The sequence below is a fragment of the Herpailurus yagouaroundi genome, unplaced genomic scaffold, assembly GCF_014898765.1.
Source record: "Herpailurus yagouaroundi ecotype Mexico unplaced genomic scaffold, PumYag 210, whole genome shotgun sequence".
NCBI lineage: Eukaryota > Metazoa > Chordata > Mammalia > Carnivora > Felidae > Herpailurus > Herpailurus yagouaroundi.
The window spans coordinates 11,209,404-11,229,829 of record NW_024412441.1 but is presented as its reverse complement, the minus strand read 5'-3'; the positions used below and the strand labels follow the sequence as shown (position 1 = coordinate 11,229,829).

General features: G+C 36.3%; 1 long non-coding RNA gene across 1 annotated transcript; it reads left to right on the top strand.

The window, feature by feature from the left end:
* Window positions 1-3,206: 3,206 nt before the first annotated feature.
* LOC121016202 (uncharacterized) lies at window positions 3,207-18,930 on the top strand. Its single transcript, XR_005784159.1, has 4 exons — window positions 3,207-3,286; window positions 3,712-3,876; window positions 4,464-4,662; window positions 17,531-18,930. It is a non-coding gene; the product is annotated as an uncharacterized LOC121016202 (long non-coding RNA).
* The last annotated feature ends 1,496 nt before the right edge of the window (window positions 18,931-20,426 follow it).

Sequence of the window (20,426 nt, the reverse complement as noted above, 5' to 3'; positions counted from 1 at the left end):
GGAATGTGTTAAGTTATACTGATGTGAAACCCTAAGAATAAACTCCAAAGATGACCTGGAATGATTGCCCTGAATGCTTATATTTTCTTTCACTGTATACAGACATCTCATCCCTAAAGCAAATGAAAAGTAATCACCATAAAGCTTATGAAGTAATGTGGTGTGATCAAAAGTCACTCTGGTGCCTCACTGTACTCACATAAATGTTCTCACTGAAGTGAAATTTCTTACAAGTTTTTTTTTTGTTTTGTTTTGTTTTGTTTTTTTTTGAGAAGAGGGAGGGACAGAGGGAGAGAGAGAATTTTAAGCAGGTTCCATATCCAGCACAGAGCCTGACACGGGGCTTGATCTAACAATTGTGAGATCATGACCTGAGCCGAAATCAAGAGTCAGATGCTTAACCGATTGAAGGTTAAGCCAAGGTTCTCCAAAGCAAAGTTTTTCATCCCCTTCATCAGATGGTCATCCATGATCTCTGAGGCCCATTTTATGTTTATATTATCACAAGTAAAATGACTCAATAAATAATGGAGGGAGAAGAAACAGGTGAAGAGTAAAGACCACGTGTGATGATAGATGACCAAATAAATCACCAAGGCAACTGAGAAAAGACACATGTGTAAGTCCTAAAAGAAGCCAAGAATGCAAGGGCTTTACTTTTCCCCAAAGAAGTGCACAGTTTCTATCTATCACCAAATCTTCAGTGGAGTTTTCACTGTTTGGGAAATGGCAGTAACTATACTCTGGTAAAACCACCTTTCTGATCATGGTGTCTCCATGAGCAAACAAGACAGGAGAACCTGCATTTAAAAACACATTTAAGAAGCTAGCAATCCAGAAACCATCATGTAGATATAAGGAAACAAGTTATATGAGATTGAGATGAATGTATTAGTTGATTTGGTGAAACACAAGGTCTTTTCCATAAAAGATAAACAGGCTATGGGATTATTTAAGGCACCCCATGGCCATGGGTGGGAGGCTAACATTATTTAGGTTAGGCTACTCACTCTATGAAAATTTATTCATAAGTCTGACTGTAACCTTAGGAAATGGTTTTGCATGACTGGAATATGCTTATGAGACTCACCAATGACCATTTTATTTGGCCAAGATATGTGGACACAAAGATGAATAATAACTGCCCTCTCTATAAGATGCTCAGAATATTTATGCCCTTGTTTTTTCATAATCATTCATTAATAATCCCCTTACCCTTTGTCACATAATGAAATGAATCTCCTACTTCCTTCAATTAAACATATGCAAGTATTCAGAATATTTCTGAGAATTTTGACAGATGTTTATTATTATTTTTTTGTAGAAGCACAAGATTAATGCTGGAGCAGCTAACCAGAGGCTTCAGGCAGACTCGGTTTTATAGAGAATATACAAGTAAATTTTTCAGTGTTACATTTGCAAATGATCACGTATCCCTTGTAGGAGGGGGAATCCAGATGACAAAGTTTGTCTTAAGGCCAACAAGCCAGGTTAAATTGAGAGAAAGACACAGAGTCCATTCTCTTAAGACATGGGTTTAGAGAGGAGGCTAAAAAAAGTAGAGAAACCAAAGAAAACTACTTTAATATGAGCTCTACAGAATAACGGTTTCAGTTTCATGAAGAAAGGTCTATAAATTGCATCTTTTCCCTCTTTCCAGAATTCAAACCCAAATGAAGATGATGCAAGGGGGAGACAGAGACTTAAAAACAAACAATACAAAAAAACCTTTATTATGGACTAGACCTGGAATGGAAGACCAGATATCTAGGTGTAGCCAAAGGGCCTTACTGAGGCTTTTTTCATTAATTAGGCAGACTGACCCAACCAACTTCTGGATCCATGGGACCACAGCATGATACCTTTTCAGGGTTAGTCCACTTGCTGCATCTCAGAGACCAGAAAGCAGCCTCAGAGATAATTTGTCAGGGACTGTGCCACACAATCCCACTTCCTTCTGCCAAACTCACTTATCAGATAATTTACTTCTCTTCTCCAAAGGACAGAAAATGCATTGAGAGCAGGGAGGGTAGAGCTGGGTGTGCTATGCTTTCCTTCCCAAGAAAAAGTGATAAGTTTGGAACACATGGTTTTCCCAACAATACAGAGAATATAAGGAATCAGCAGCTGAGTAGCTAGAAATGAGGGAGATGATGGAGATAATGCTCTTAGCAGACTTTATCCTCCCTGCATTTGGTATAAATAACCATGGTACATTTTTTTTTTATCCCCAGACATGGCCTGGAAGTATTCACCTAAGGCCCACAGCATCCTGGAGTACATGCTTGATATTAATAAAATGTAAAGGTGGGACACCTGGGTGGCTCAGTAGTTGAGCTTCTGATTCTTGGTTTCAGCTCAGGTCGTGGTCTTGAGGTTCGTGAGTTAAAGCCCTGCATTGGGCTCTGTGCTGGCAGTGTGGAACCTACTTGGGATTCTCTCTCTCCCCTCTCCTTCTGCCCCTCCCCCACTCATATGCACTCTCTCTTTCTCTCAAAAATAAATAAAAACTTTAAAAATAAATAAAATGTAAAGTTATGTTTCAAATATTTTTATTCCTGTATGTAGATAATTATATGCAATTGGACAAACATTATAATCAATTTTATGGTATATAGATTACTAGGTTAATTAGAATATCAATTATCCTGAATGTATCCCCACCCCATGTCCGCCATTTGAATCAATGAGAGGTATTTGACTAAATGAATATTTCTTTGTAAAGATCCACTGTGTTCAAGGCATGTCTTGATAACAGACATAAAGAAATGAATTAGACACATTCCTTGCCCTGAAAAGTTCTTATCACATAGAAGTTACAGTCATGTAGCTAATTAGGTGCAACACAACAATAATGCATTGTTAGAGGCAGTGCAAAAGGAACTAAAAAGCATATGCAGATCTGCCTAGTCCTCAGTGAAGGCTGGGATTTGAACAAGGCTTCTGAAAAATAAGAGCTAAATCACCAGGTACTGAAATTACAGAGGGCATTCTAGTTAGCCAAAGGAGCAGTTCTGACAATAATAGAACCTTTTGTGGAATTACAGATAATGCCATTATTGAAGAGTAGAATTCAACTGTAGGGTTGATAAGTTAAAGGTCAAGATGTAGGTTGAGGCAAGCTCTTAAAAGTTATTTTGTGCTGTATTTGTGTTGTTATTGTGTTTTTATTGCTTTGGTTTGTTTTTATTCTCTTCTTTTGAAACAGATATAGCCATTTTTGCTAAAGAATAAATGGGGATTAGATGTCATCTTAGAACCACTGACATTTGCCAAGCTTCAAAGGGTAAACAAATGGGAAAACAGTCTTAGTACTTCTGGGAGAAAAGGGTGGTTTTACTCTGAAAGGGGTTTATCACTGGGGTTGGTGATTGTTCTTCTGTGATGTGGTAGACAATGTACTCAGTTCTTACAGCATCTGTTAGGTTGATAAAGTTAATGTACATGACAAATAAATACATTTGTAGATCTATAGTATTTTCTTCAGGGTCTATAATTGACCCCATTGTTGGAAAGTAATTGTTCCCCCATTACTGTTACAAAGGAGCTTGACTCCTTCACTGGTGATACCTCAGGAGAGAAAGAACTTGGCTCCACTACTGAATTTTGGACCAAAATTATAAGGGCAGCCTTACCTACTGGGGGAGTGTCTTGCTTTTAAATACTCCAAAATTTTACAAAAGAAACTTGTTTCCCTTTCTGTTCTACCAGAAAGACTCACCATTCCTGAGCTATTTTGGTGCGGGAGCACTTGTCTACAATAACTGATTATCTCTGCCACGTCATCTCCCTGAGACCAAGAAGATCAAATGAGTTTAAATCAAATGTCTCCAGCTAGGTTGGCTGGCAACTATCCATGAAGCAAATTACTGGAGAGTAAGTATCCTTCTCCATAATATTTGTTATTATAGATGATCACACTGTTTTAGTATAGGTAACTGCTATGCAAAATGGGATTCAGTCCATTTCTTTGCTTGGACACAAATTGTCAAGCTAGTGAAGGGTAGCAGAATATGCCATCCCCAAATATGCTCCTTCAGCATACTGATTATTTTCAGTTGTAGTCACTTTAAAAACAGCTAATACAGGATGAGGCTTTCTCTGAACTCCTCCTATCTGCCTAAAGATAGATCTTCCAAAACAAACTCAACTGTCCTAAACTTCTTCCCAGAGGGATTTTGTTAACCAGGGAGGACTGACTCTTACCACAGGAGGGGAGTCTACACCGAGGCAAACTTTGTCATGAACTGTCATTCCTCCCATCTATTCTTCTAAGAGCCTATTTATTTTTTCCTGAGAATCATTTACTCTCCCCAAAGAGTCCTAAAAACCCCCCACCCTTCCCCTGTTGAAATTGTATTTAAGCCTGAATTCTAAGCCACCTCAGGAAATTACTCAGTTTCCCCGGGAGGTATACATGTTAATAACCTGTTTTTTTCTTGCTCATCTGTCTTTTATTATAGAAGTCTCATCTAAGAACTCAGAAGAAACAAAATTATATTTCCTCCTCTACATTAGTTTGTATTAAGCCTCTGTCGTTCATTCACCACATAACGTGTAATGACATTGGACTGATCCCATGGTGCTTTTCTCCATCACTTGATGTGTGTATAAGAACCCCCAGGCTTCAAGCAGGAGAGAAAAGAATATCCTTAGAAGAAGGTAAAGTGGACTTTGGATATCTTGCTATTACCTGTTTGGGGAGAGAAGTCAAGGATTTTGCATTTTGGGGACAGACTAGAACAAGTTTTGAACTCTTTCGATCTGTAGAACTTCACCCTGGTTTTATGAAAGTGCTAGAGAAAGAAAAAGTCTGTGGTTATAATCAAGGGAGACAGACATGATCAAATATGTAGCAGTCCACACTGGTAATGGTATGGGATGCTGGAGCTACCTGACTAGCAAGGAACTTACAGCAAATATTCAAGCCCTGACTAAGAAATGCAAAGATAGCACTGGTGAAGAGAAAGGACAAAACCAAGGTTTCCTCACAGAGGAGAATACATACATCCACACACTACTAATCTATCTTTCATTTTTAGGGCATTATTTCTCAGGAAACATTCATTCTAATACAAGTACCACAGGTTGGCTCATGTTCAATGTATTATTTATGTGAAGGAAATGGATTAGGCCATGTCTAACCATTAATGACGGTTTGAGGCCTTGCTCTCTGGGGGATATCAGCTACTTTCCTGCTCTTGGCTTTATTACTTGTATGTAAAAATGAATCCTCCACCTGTGTGAAGTTGTCCTCCTCCTACTGTCCTCTTCCTGTGTGAACAGTCTGTGTTTTCACCTTAAAAGAAGTATCAGGTGCTGGTTTTGTGTAGAGTAAATTGCTGCAAAGCTAAAGAAGCTGCCCAGAAGCAATAATTGAAGGGGCTGACAAGAACGGTGTTAAGTGTCCAAATGGTGTTCTTATGAAATGCTCAGGAGTAACTGGCAGTTAGAAAAAGTTAGGGTTGAAGGCAAAACCTAAAGTGTAGTCTTGAGTTTCACACTCTGATTACACATATATTTCCCTGAGCCTTTAGTAGCCAATATATTTTGTGACAAAATATTTTTCTGAGGTATAGACTTGTAAAACAAAGACATGTAATTACTTATTTAAAAGTATAACCCTTGGGACACCTGGGTGGCTCAGTCGGTTAAGCATCTGACTTTGGCTCAGGTCATGATCTCATAATTCGTGAGTTCAAGCCCCACATCAGGCTCTGTGCTGACAGCCCAGAGCCTGGGGCCTGCTTCAGATTCTGTGTTACCTCCCTCGCTGCCTCTCCCCTGCTCCCACTCTGTGTGTGTGTCTCTCTCTCAAAAATAAATAAACATTAAACATTTTTTTAAACAAAATAAAAAAAATAAAAGTATAATCCTTTATTTTAAAGATGAGGTATTTTGCACCATTCACTGGAGTGAGCATAGAGTGAACAAATGGTTAAGGAAGTAGTTTGAAGTTACCCTGTAACCACATCATAGCATTTTCACGGTTTCTGAAGCCATACATTTTAGGAAAGAGCACCACTGTAATCCACTACTGTCATAGATACCAAGCAAACAGAAAAGAACAAAACAAACAGAAAATACGACCAACAAAAACTCTAAAATGTATCTCATTTTCGAAGGGATGAATAAAGGCCTAATAACCCCACAAAAACTTCCAAATAAAGTTTCAAGTAGATATTAGGCTGACATTTCCTTAGCAGAGACTTCACTTAGAAATCTTCTGTAGGCGAAGGGTGGGAAGGCATGAGTAGATGAAATTTAACTTACTTCTCCAGCACATGCTGTGAGCCCTACATTCTCACCTCCACAAACTAGCAAATCAAAGGTTTTGAGGATTCAAGCATTTTTCTTCCAGCAGTGGGTGGTCCAAGTGCCTCAACCCAGCTGTCTTTTCATATTAGAAAGAAACTGAGATCATTGTCACTCATACAACATCCCGTTTGTTCTGCTGCTCTTGCTAAATTTTCTGAATTTTATATGGGGTCTCTCTCCCACTAAGAGGATGAACCGGTGCTGCAACTTCTCTGTTTAAACTGTGGGATAATTCCTTCTTTCAGAAAAAGAAAGAGTAGGAACATTCATTTTTACAAAGAAGTCAGGCATTAAGGGACTGTCTGCAATACAGAAATAAACTGCAGATCCTTCAATTGTCACATTTCAGAGATTTGCACGGCAAGCCTTAAAATAGTTTCTCTTGTTTTTTAAAAAAAAGATTTATCAAGAGTGATTACTAAATCATATGATTTCAAAGGACTTTCTCCAGAATGGCCAACCATTCAGCAATAAATTCCAATGACATATTCCATATGAGGGCAAGTGTTCCTTCTTCATGGGAAATACGCCTTCTGTGAAGTGTTGTTTGCAGTTCCTTAACTCTGTACCTGGGGGTTGGGGGAAGGCAATGGAGGAAATGGAGAAGAGATAAATGGAAATCATCTCGCTCAGAATTATGGGAAATTATTTTGAAAAGTATTTTTGAAATCAATAATAATGCAGATTTAATTACTATATTGCACACCTGAAACTAATGTAACACTGTATGTTAGCTGGAATTAAAATAAAAAGTTAAAATAAAGTAAAATAAAATAAAATAAAATAAAATAAAATAAAATAAAATAAAATAAAATAAAATAAAATAAAAGACACAAGTTGTCCTCCTAGGAATTCGAGGACTGTGCTGGGTGGGGCTAGAAAGAGGAACAAAAATAAATTTAAGAAGGCATTTTTCTATCATGAAACTGTTTCAGGAAAGGGATTTAGATACAATTAGAAAGCAGTATACAATAAGCTAGGGAAAAAAGGAAAAGACAGTCCATGAAGGCTTCCAAATTTACCTTCCTCCCCCCTCCATGTTGGTATTTTAACTAATGCCTTTATAGGATCTCATTACACTACGCATATTAATTAAAAGTCTCCCATTCAGACAAAAGGCTAGATTAAGCAAAAAGAAAAAAGGACTCTAAAAATAAAATAGCATATGATGGAGTATAAAGGCCAACTAGAGTTGGGTCTTATGCAGGCCCAGGACAACTAGAAGCCTCTCTGTGTCTGCCTCTCCTTTGTTCTTACAAAGATCTAGACTATCCCATGCATCCTGAGTTTCCATACTCAGTGCCAGTGACACTGAGAAATGAAGGACCTGTTCTTGCTCAATCCCAATTCTCAATTTCTGGAAAATAGAATTAGATTGTCACAGCTTGGGTAATCAGCTATGGCTAGGGGATTCAGAATCACAACTCAAATGTAATCATGGTTGGTGAAGAACCAAACCATGGCTCAGAGTTCAGTTACTGGAGAAAAACAGATAGCTCTTGAACTGAAAAGGTACCCCCCAAAGAGAGTTTATTGTACTCATTTGTATAATGTACTAGAAGAGAGTTTCAAAAATGCCATGTTTTATCAGGAGCCACATATACTTCATATTTCTCTCTTACATTTCCAGGAGAAATAAGCATGTCACTCTGCAACTCAATAGATACACGGTTTCTATTTTTCAGTTAGTGTGTGCATGTGTAAGACCAAATAATTTGACTTCCTTTTATAATAGAAAAATGGAAGGGCAGTGAGCCCAAAATCATCTTCTCATTCTTGACTCTACCACTGTATCTACAAAATTCTTCTGCCATATGCTCTCTTCAATGTTTAGGCAGATCTCTACCATGGGGAAGCCATATGTTGACTTTGCAAAAGCATATCTTCTATTTAACAGAAATGAGCCCACCATATTGTGGATGCAGGCATTAGGAACCTCAATACCTTTCATCTGAATGCAAAGAGGGCATTAAACATGTCTCTAAATGATGCAGCTAGAGGTATGATTGCTTGATTCGAATAAATGAATGTGGATCTGTGACAGGTGATCTTTACCATGTTTAGAATCCCATAAAGATATTTTAGAATCCAAACCCAAAACAGAGGTTCTTCACCATACTTTGATCTCCACTTAAAGGTTCTTGCTGTTTTCCTCATGGTTTACAACTTGAAGATGTTTTGGAACTGACTTTCAAGAGGACAATTTCCCAGCATTCTTGGAAGAAAAAAGTAAAGGACAGCTTAAAAAATTACATTTGAAAAACTTAAAGATGTCATTTGGAAATTATGATGGATTTTCAACTAAACCTATTGCCAGAGATAAAGCTTTAATTAAAATAAAACTAATAATTGCTATCCTTGTGTTAATAACCTATATGCTCCATGTATTCTCATACATTTAACTTTAGTAGTAGACGTTTCTTTTAAAAGAAATAAATTATTCTGTTTTGGTTGGGTGCTTAAAATGAGATCATTCTTTTCTACCCTAAAGGGTGTATATCATGAACTAGTGTGGAACAGTGAACATTTTATGTTTTTGAAGCAAAAGAAGGTAATTCACAGAGATTTTTTTAAAAGGTCTTTTTTAAGGTTTTTAGAGAACTTGTTAAAAAACACCCACAACCATATTTCAAGTCATATTCCCTCTCCTGTCTCTTCTCCCCACAAAATGCTCACAGACTGCCAATTTAAAGAAAAAACATAGTCAAGCCAGATAAAAAGCATCCAAATGAAGAGAAGGTTAATCGTGGAAGGAGATGGAGGTGGTCTGGACAATCTGTTGATTTCTTCGCAATAACTGAATTTAGCCATCTCTTCCCCAGCCCCCTGAGGATGAAAGGTGGCGTTCATTAGCCCCCAGACTCTAGGTTATAACAGTGTTCATCCCCAGTCATGCATCTTGCACCTTCATCATCAACCTTCTGACCTAAGAGTCTTGGGAGGGGAGCCTGGGAAGGACGCCTTGGGAACTCAAGTTAAGAAAATAAACAGGAATGTGAATAAGAGTGTGAACACTTAGAAATGGTAAGCAGTAAGCTAGGTCTTTTGTCTTTTCATCTAACCCAAATAAAACCAGGTAAGGATATGATCGCCAAAGGCATTTTCAGCCTCATTTTTGGCTCCTGGCATGACAGCCCAGTGACTAGTAATGACAGACATAAATGAGAATATGAATTTTAAACCTGTTTAACTGTTGCCTTTTAGTCCTCCCATCCCCCTTTATGATAGCAGAAATTAGGCTCTCATACTGAGTTATGACCATCTCTTACTAAGTTTTAATCTTGGTAGCTACTTACAGTTATTGTAATGCACAAACTGCCAGTGTCCTTATCTGTAAAATGGGAATGATAATACTACCTATTTCTTGGAATTATTCTAAGGACAGAATGAGACACTGGATGGATAATAGTCTAGGGTCTGGTCTATAGTAAGAGATCAAAGAACATTAAGTACCTTCATGCTTATAACTTTTGTTAGAAATGTTAATAATATACCCATAATGTACATTTATAGACACAATTATATTGTTATGAATCAGAAGATTTGGGTTTTATATCTGGCTGTGTCACTAAGAAGCTAAGATCCTTAAGTCAGATACTTAGCACCTCTTATCTCAGTTTATAAAATTAGAAGTTTGGATTAGATGACTATTAAGGCCACTTTGATTTTCCAATAGCAACTGTTTTCTTCAATGAGACTGGCTGGCTAGAGATCTGCTCTCTACAATGTAGTTCTCTTTTTAGAAATGTACAGATCAGAATTAAGCTTTTCTTCCAGGAATCCATATGATGGTCAGCACTGAGTGTCACTTTCTTGGGATTCCTGAGCCCATACCCTGGGGAAAATGCTCATTTCCTTACCAGTGAATATTTTTCTAAATATATATGTACAATGAAAAATAGTCCTGGATAAACAGTGGGATCTGATGGAAATATTTATGTATCAGATTCCAGGGCATGGGGAACAGCAAAATGGTCGCCGGAATGGAGGGCTGAATTGGAGAAGACCTCCGTAGTAATCCAACAATAGCATTCCTTCCATGCTGTCCAGTACCAAATCCAAGTTGATATGTGGTTGTGGCAATGGAAGGGTATAGGATCCCAAAAGGATACTGACAAGGGACAGCGATGGCAATGGTTAGAGGAAGGTGTTGGCTAGAAACTAGATGGGCAGTGGCTTTCATTCAAGAGGTTTACCCACAGGGAGCTGATAAACAGACATGAATGTGTTTCAGGGCCAAGGTAACTCAAAGCAAAAGCCCAATCCTGGAAACTGGGGCAACATGGACAGGAAGGATGACAAGTTACAGTGGCAAATTCCTAGACTTCACTGATCTTCATTGTGGCAACTGAATGTGCAATTGCAAAAAGAAGAGAAAACAATTTGGAGTCACTCCTTGTTTCAAGAGGCCAGTAAGAATCCTAACAAAAAGCTCTATACAGCAGATAGTGGTCCAGAGCCATTGAAATATGGGGTGTGGGGAAAATAAATGTACAGAAAGATAGTATGCAGTTTTTCTCTGGGTTGTTTACAAGGAAAAACACCATAAAGCATTGAAAACATTGATCTGTATCTGATCTGTGCCACAACTTTTAATTTTGTTCTGAAGCCAGCAGAAAGAAGACCAAGTAACATCTCTAAAGGCTCTTTCTATTATGAATCAAGATTTCAGATGGCACTAGACTTAAAACAGTCATAGTGGTCCCATAACCATTATCTGCAATGTGGAGGTCAGTAGGAAGTTTGGTATAAAGTTAAAAATAGCTAACTTCTAGGGAAGGCAAAAGCCCAGGGATGGTTGATGATCCTAAGAGAAAAGCAAAGCATAGTTGGAATCAACTCTAAACAGAAATGTGGCAGGACGAGGGAGAAAAAGGAAAAGCAGAGGGATCAAGTGGGAAATATGCTAATGCTCCATTTCCAAAATAGACTTTTTACTATATTAGTATGCCTCTCTCTACACTTCCACTTATAGCCCCCAAAGAGAAACCTGTTCCTCAGTAGACCTAGCTTCTTACATGGAGCCCACAGTAAGTTCACTGATTTAGAAGAAAGGAATGTAGGAGGAATGGACAAACCAAATGAGAGATAACCAGAGCTATTTACCTATGTCAATCAACATGGTTCTTTATCCTAAACATTAACAGACAACCAATGAAACCTGACACTTGATAAAAAAAAAAAAATTAAACCAACAAAACAAATAGGACAAAGAGCCAAGATGAACAAGTGGAGCAACTAACCACAGGGATAAAAACATTGAATTCATGGAAAATAATTTTCATTTAAAAAATTCTGATTAGCATCCACAGAGAAATTTTAAGCAAGTTGTATCCAAGTAAATAAGAACAAGCTGCCATCTTATATCTAATCAAGCAATAGGAAAAAGTTCTTGAAAATGAAAAATATACTTAAGGACAAAACAAACAAGCAAAACAAGTATTCTAGCAATGATGAAGGAAATATTCCAAGATAAACAAGAAAAACACACAGCCAGGAAAAAAAAAAAAAAAAGGTATGGAGAATGAATCCTGAAACAACCGTATCTATTTAATAGGAGGTCCAGGAATGAAAAGCTATGGAAACAAATGGGAAAAAATTATCAAAGAAAAACAAAACAAAACAAAACAAAACAAAACAGAAAAAGCTTAGGAAAGGCACAGAAAATGTTCACTTTAAAAGGATCTGCTTAGCGCTGAACAAAATGAAATAGTATCCAGTATTTACTGCATTCTTCAAATGTGTTGTTTTAATCTTTGCAACAATTGTACAGTATATTTGATTGTCGAGTCTTCACTTTACCTTAAGGGTTAAACATGCTTACTTTATGACTGAGTAAAAGGAAGTGTGATTCAATCTTTAACTTACACAAATGCCTACAATTAGGGGCACATCCAGCTTTAGAATCAAATCTTGCCTGAGAGACTTTCCCCCTTAGTCACAAATTGAACGTGTAGACAAAAAAAAGACCTATGCCTAGATAGTGTTACGATGATCACAACTATCAACAAATTGTGCCCAACCCAAATATCAATAAATTTAAGACAAAAAAGATATTTTCAAGTCTCTAAAAGCTAGGAAAGTTTATTTCGTATGTACCTGTTTCTTAAAAACAAAAAGAAAAATTAAGAAGCTACTGTAGCAAAATGAAAGAAAAATCAAGCAAAGGTAGAGGGTTTAACAAACAGTAGAAGTAACCAAGAGTTTCAATGGCCCACAGGATCGTTGTTGTTCAGAAAAACCAGAAATCATTGGTTTACATTAGAATAAGGAGTGTCCTCAAGAATAAAACTGATTCTTATCACCAGAAAGTGCAAGATGTTAGTATCTTTTACCAAAATAGGGAACAAGGCAATTAAAAACTTGGAAAAAGTGGCAACATGGTGAAATCATGGTCTTTGCATGAAGCAACCTGTGGTATTTAACAGTTATTTCCAGGAGTTTGGAGCACTGAGTTACAGAATCCATTGGATCTTGATGCTTGGAACATTCTTCATGTGGTACAGATTTAGTGACCTAAGATATTTCCTTTCTTCACAGATCCAGTCATACCATTTGGTTGTATAATTAGTAATCCTTACACAATCATGTCATATAGTCTAATAAGTGGTATTTAAAGTCTAGAATAAAACTAAAACCAAACAGAAGACCTTGATGTATTTACAAAAGGAAATATAAATGTTATAAAACTTGATAATATAAGATAATGACACAGCTAATAAAGTCAGGAGATAAGAAAGGAGAGGTATAGAAATGTGGATGTGTTTGTTTTTCTTATCTTACAATGTGGGAATCCAACTGATAGTAAAGGGAGTGGACCCGAAAATACAGGATTAAGAATATTATTGAACATTATAAATGTAAACATGAGAAAAATTAAAAGATAGGTTGGAGAAAGAAGTGTAGAGAGAGGGTGGTAGGGTAAATGTGCTCAATTCATCATATATTAGGGTTGAGAGTCAATACAAAGAATCAAGAAGCACTAATAAAATAATTAAAAGCAATAGTTAAAAGTGCAGAATGAGGAAGAATGGAAGTCAAAAATGGAAAACTTGACTTTTCTTTTGACCTTCTTCTGTGAGTATATGTTTTATCCCTTTTCTGTGACTGCATATATTACACTTCCAAGTAAATATTTTAAAAGGCATGTTACAATGTGGTGCAAGAATCAGTGACTTCACAGAGGACAACATATTACTCAGCTCATTCCTCTTAAAGTAGAAATATTGACCATCACCCCTTTGATATTTAATTCTCGAGATCTGCTGTTGCCATTGAGTTTCACATATTTTAACTAACAATTTAATACTCGTGCCATGGAGAAAATACAGTGATTTTAAATGTAAAGAAAAAAAATCTGGCCTATCAGGAATCAATGATAATATTTTATATCAAGTCCAGACTGCTCTCTCTACCATTTCCACTGGTTCTCTCTCAATCTGGATTGAATTCGCTCTTCTGGCTTTCAGTCAAAATCACCCTAGAAAATTGAGATGATTCTGACTCATGACCATTATATAGGTTTTAGTCGATCTACATAGAACTTAATTCTGTACCACACATAATTTATTTTTGAATCTATGCAAAGAGTTTATTACTGTTCATATGGATTTTTTTATTTTTTGTTTTCAAAATAATCCGTTATCTAAGATTATTTGCCTCAGGTCTATATGATTGACATAAATATTAAATTTAGTATTTGAAGTATTTTTTAAAGGTAAAGGTTTATTTTCGGTAGTCTTGAAAAGAACATGAAATCTATGCCACACTATATGCAGTGACAACTATGGATGAATGTTTGCTCAATAGAGACTTATTTCTGTTTTTAAAGAAATGGTTCAGTAGTTAGGAGACCCAGAACCCAAAGCAAGCTCCAGGCTCTGAGCTGTTAACTTTTATCACTTATGTTCCATCCATGTTTATATTATGATATTATACCATTAATTGTTCTAACAAACAAAAAATTGAGTAGTCACAAGTCTGATTTCTTTGTACTTCAATAAGATAAATTATTTTCTGGGGACAAAAAGCTATACTGCTTATTAAGAAGCAAAAGATCATGTTTTCAATGATTGCTATAGAGTGATACAGAGGAAATTATCTCAATACAGAAAAAAAGACCAACAGTGGTGTGTATTGCCGATCTTACCAAAAACGTTCCTGGATTTTTTAGCTTGCTGACTGAATGACTATTTCACTCCATAGACAATGAGGCTAGAGAGCCACTGAGAGGGGATCTGTAAGTTTTGCTGGGGTGATGACCATGCCAGAAGCAAAGAAACCTGTTAACAGAAAGGGTTTCCAATAGATTTCCATCCTCTGGTAGAAATTTTCTGAGAAACCCACTGGGAAGTTATGGCCCTTTTCTAAAGTTTATAAAGCATGGAAATAAATATCTCAAGGTCCAAGTTCTACAACATTTGCATTCCACCAAGTCCTCCCAAATGCCTTACCCTCTGTCTGATGTTTCTGGCATGTGAACTATTCTGACAATTACTTATTTCCTATTTCTTCCTCAACAAGTGGGATAAATGGAAAAGTAATAGGGGTAGAGAAGAAGAAATGGAATCAGTCAACTCGTTGTTCATGGCAGTTCAGCATAGAGCTGGCAATGTCACAGAAAATATGCATTTTAAAATGTATATTAAAAACTATTACCAGAAGATTTTTAGGTATGTAGTAAAGAGATAGACTAGGTTCTAGAGACAGGGAATTCTCATAGCCTCTAAATTAACAGGGCTAGAAAGATACTGAGCTTTTTCAAAAAGGCACTGGTACAGGGGGAATTTTAATTTTTAAAATTTAATTTTAATTTTGAGAGAATTTTAATGCATTTGCATGCAGTGAGTTAATGTAACAGAAAATCTAGTGTCATTTGGGTCAATAATTCAGGCACTCGTTAAAAATGACATTATTAGAGCATTAGAGCTTGAGTCTTTTGAAAATGTTGAATGTAATGATAAATACAGTGATGAATCCAGCATTTGCTTATCATTAGTCAGGTAGAAATATGTTAAAAATAATTTTATCCTTAATTTAAGATCAGATATATCTTTATTTCCAATAAGTATAGATGGTGGCCTAAAGGAAAACTCTGGGAACCCCCAAAAATTCTCTCATCACCCTACTCCACAATTCAAAAATAGCTCATCAAGTAGCCTCTGGATTATAGAAAATAAATACAAATGTTCTTGGGAGATGTGGCACATATAGTCTGTGAATATCGCTGTTGGCTGAGGCAGCCGCCTGTTGGAAGAGATCAAACTGGCAACTGTTGGAAAGAGCAGCTGCTCTGGTATGAAGTTAGGAACAGAGAAAAGAAACTCCATTATGGGGAGTGGGAGGGGCAGGTCTCAGGGGGCCCTGAGAGCTTGTAAAAAAAAAAAAATAGAACAAGGGTGAATGGAACTGCAAAGGAAGGCAGGTAAATGGATGTCTGACAAATTTTCCTGCATATGATATTAAGTAAAATAAATACACTTAAGTATACTAAACATATGTAGGAACATATATTCAGAAGCACTGATTCTTAATTCTTACAGCACAAGTCTATGCCTCAAAAACATGCCTTCTTTGTTTAAATGAATGCATACCAGTTTCTGAAATCCCTATGGCCTTTGTTAATGTCTTCTTTTTTTCTGAAGATGAAAATGATAATATTAATGTATTATATTATCAGTCCTTTGACCTATTGACAAAACCTGTGCTTTGTTTCTATTCTCAACTGCTACTATAGCTCCAAGCCCCAAATCAAAGCTATCTATCACAGTCCAGAGTAGATCCCAATCAATGCCAATAAATTTTAAAAGGCAGCAGCTATGGTACAAGATTATTAATTTTTAAACAGAAAAATAATACAGTACAAAACTGCAGCCCCTAGGGCCACTGTTAATGGTATTCACATTATGGTGCTTTGTTTAAGAAGAAATCATTATATTCCCTTAAACATGAGTTTGTTTTCATTAGAAATAAATAATACTAACTGTTTTTTCCATCAATCACAAATATTTATTGAATACCAGGTGTGCATAAGATGAAGAACTAAGCATATAGTGGGTACCAGAAGATACAAAAGACAGAACACAAAAGAATGCAATTTTTTTTTTTTTGCAAAGAGAAAACCTGGGGATAAAAAAAGTTAACTGAATAAGAGAAATGATACCATTACTGAATGACATGTACAGACAATGAGCACTATAGTATCTGCAAAAGGGAAAGATTGATAATGGGTCAGGGTGGTCAGAGAAGGATTCAGGATTCACCTGAACTTGGTGTTGGAATATGGTCAGATTTGGATCAGTGAAGATACCAAAGGATGGAGTTAGAAACAAAGATACTGGCAAGAACAAAAACACAAAGGCGGTGAGGTACAAGGAAAGATCAACAGACAGCAAGTGATAAGACCACCAGTCTGACTGGAGTGGAAGATTCACAAATAGGAAGAAATAGATATAACCTGACCAATGTAATTTTAGAAGGGATGGTGGTAAGTCTCCAACTTCAGACGATCTATTGGGAGATCCTGCCTGGATTTGTGTTCAGTCTCATGAGGAATCATGGTTATGAATATCTTAACCTTTGTATTTCATCTGGCTTTTACCATCTGTCTATCCTTTTTAGTCTAGTGATATAACAGCTGCCTCCACTATATACATTTTTAAAAAACCAAGTAAATAAATTATTAGTTCTGGATAAACCATCAACCATATGGTCCAAGTACCTTGGTTTGGGGAGTATGTATTTGATTAAATGCTTACAAATGACATCTGGACAAAGTGGCAGAACCTCGCAGAAGAGTGGCAGGGGACAGTCGCAATGGGGAGGGCTGAGTCCAGCTGTTTTGAGCATTTAAAAAGGAGATTATTAAGTGTACTCTGCCAACAACTTAATTCTTTTAAATTTTCTATGATTATTCCAAAGTTCTAGGCTATTATGCTTAATGCCTAGAGTCCAGCCTATTTTCCTTCTGTAGGATCCAGGGAATATTCAGAATTTAATCCTAAAAAGATCTCTCCTCATCTTAATTATAGTACAACCTTAACTCAATAACCACAAACTCAACACTTAGATGTTTTTTTTAGTATACTTTTGAGAAAAAAAGGTAAATCATATGAAAATGAACATATGCTATTTATTTGTTTTATCACCACAACCTGCTGTATCTTGGACTAAATACATACTAAACTCATTTTCCTCTTCCTGCTTTATCTAGAGCACTGATGACTGAAATAGATATTCAGATTGGTGACTCCAAGAACTTTTACTACTATTTACCATCAATGAACTCTTCAAATCCTCATGGAACAAATGACGTTTCAGAGAATTGGAATGGCTTCAATAACTACTTCTTTCAGAACACTGACCTTCCATGGTTTCAACCCTTTCCCCTTCTTTACTTACATCCTGGACCTGGCTTCATTTCCAGTTCCACATTTCTACCTGCCTACTCCCATCCCCAAGCTTCCCTTTCATCACAGTGAAGGAAGCAGACCAACTTTATGCCTTCATACAGTTCTTGTGTTGGTTGAGAAACAGATATTATATACATAAACAAATAGGTTTACAACATCGTATGGTGATTAATGCTAAGGGAAGAACTAATTTAGATAGGGTTATCTGAGGAGACCTCTTAAAGTATCAAAATATAAATGTAATGAGAAAGAAAAGCATGCAAGTGTCTAGGAGAGAAATTTTCCAAGGAAACAACATGCCCAGAGGCCCTGAGGTAGGATATACTTTCAAAGTTTTATCATTTTCCTTAAACTACTCTGTCCTCATACTTTTATGCAACCAATCCTAACTCCTACACATTCTTCATGAAGATTTCTCCAGTTATTGCCATACATGCTGAATGATTCTTTTTCTGAACTTCTGCAGAAATAATGGCCTTCAGAACACATTCTTTAATACAGTGAACACTCTCCACATACACCCATTTTCTCTACTCACACTGTGACTTCCTTAATAAAAAAACACATTTATTGTACTCTATTAATTTAGAGAAATAAGATTCAGGGAACATTATTACTGATAACACCTAACATATGGGATACTTTATAATATTACTATAATAATGTAGAAGAATTTTACCTTTACTTAAAAAGAAATGTGATTCATTACATTTACATTACATTACGCTCCCTGTCTTTATGAAAAACATCAAATTGGTAGGGATTTAATAATGTTAAAATTGCTTTGAAAAGAGAAATTTGGAAGAGTTATGTTTCCATTATATGTATACATGTGTTGGGAAACATCATCAAAAAGATGTGACCACCAATTGACCAGTAAATTGGACTTGGGCATTTGGAGTCTCCTCCCTCCCTCCCCTATCCTTGGAATGTGGTTCCACTTGCCTTTCCTGCTCCCAGATGCTGCTCCAAAAACAGAGCCTTGAGATGGTGGTGTGGTGTTGAAAATACTTCTGTGGTATACATGACTGAGCCCAGTTAGGGCCTCTTTATAAACTTAAGACCTGGTGGACAGGTGCAGGGATCCATTCATCTTGGTGCTGCTCAATACTCAGTATGTAAATTCCCTTTGCTATTATAAAAATTTCCACCTACAAATATAGTGATATGACTTTCTTTGGTCTCTCCCTGCCCTCTGGAGTACAGGGGCCAGTTTCAGATTATACCTGGGAAGCTGCCAGGAAGGTTAAAAGCCAACAATATGCTATACATACTTATTTATAATCATATATAACAAATATACAAACACATTTATATAATTTTGGTATTTATTTTAATATTTTCCAAATGAGGTAATATCTAACATTTACTAAGCATTTGATAGCTTTCAAAAAACATTCACATATGTTATCAAATAAGAGTCTCAAGGCAACCTGTGAATTATTAAGCAGGGTATTATTTTGTTATCATCAGATGAGTTAAGTGACTTGTCAGAGATCCTGTACCTGGTAAGTGACAGAAATATGGTCCCTAAGCCATTGTTCTTTCTACTATAAACCAGAAATTACCTAATGATCTGTTTCTTCTGATTACTTTATCATTCTGCCTTTTCTATTGAGAGACAAAGAGAATGAGAGAAGGAGCGATAGTTAAATATTGAGGCTTATTTTAGATAATACTTACAGTGTCTGCAGTGGATCAGGTGTACAATTCTTACTCAGTTCTTGAACTGAGTATGGAAAGTCCAGTTGCTGGCAACTCATAGGTTCTTAATAACTATTTGCTGATGAATGAAAGTGTTGTCATATTTTTCTAACTTGAGTGTTTTTTTAAGATACTCTCTCATGTTAATGAAAGAGATTTCACTTTTTTCACCTTTGATGGACTAAAACCTAAAGGCTTCACAAAAAAACTATTAGAATAAGTGAATTCAGTAAAGCTACAGAATACAAAATTTAAATACAAAAATCAGTCACATTTATATACACTAATAATGAAGTAACAAATATAAATTAAGACAACTGTCTCATTTACAAATGCATCAAAAAGAATAAAATACCTAGGAATGAATTTCACCAAGGAGGTGAAAGATGTGTACTTTGAAAACTATAAGACACTGATGAAAGGAATTGAAAATGACACAAAAAGATATACCATGCTCATGGATTGGAAGACTTAATATTCTTTTTAATTTTTTTAATCTTTATTTATTTTTGAGAGAGAGAGAGAGAGAAAGAATGTGAGTGGGGGAGGAACAGAGAGAGAAGGAGACACAGAATCTGAAGCAGGCTCCAGGCTCTAAGCTATCAGCACAGAGCCCGACACAGGGCTTGAAGTCATGAACCATGAGATCATGACCTGAGCCGAACTCGGACACTTAACCAACTGAGCCACCCAGGCACCCTGACTTAATATTCTTATAATGTCCATACTACCCAAAGCAATCTACAAGTTCAGTACAATCCCAATAAAATACCAATAGCATTTTTTTTTACAAAACTAGAATAAATAATCCTAAAATTTGTGTGGAATCACAAAAGACCTAGAATAGCCAAAGCAATCTTGAGAAAGAAGAACAAAGCCAGTGGTATTACAATCCCAAATTTCAAGATAAACTACAAGTCTGTGATAATGAAAACAATATTGTTTTCCATTTCATGGTAGAGGCACATGGTTCTTACCATTTCATGGTAGAGG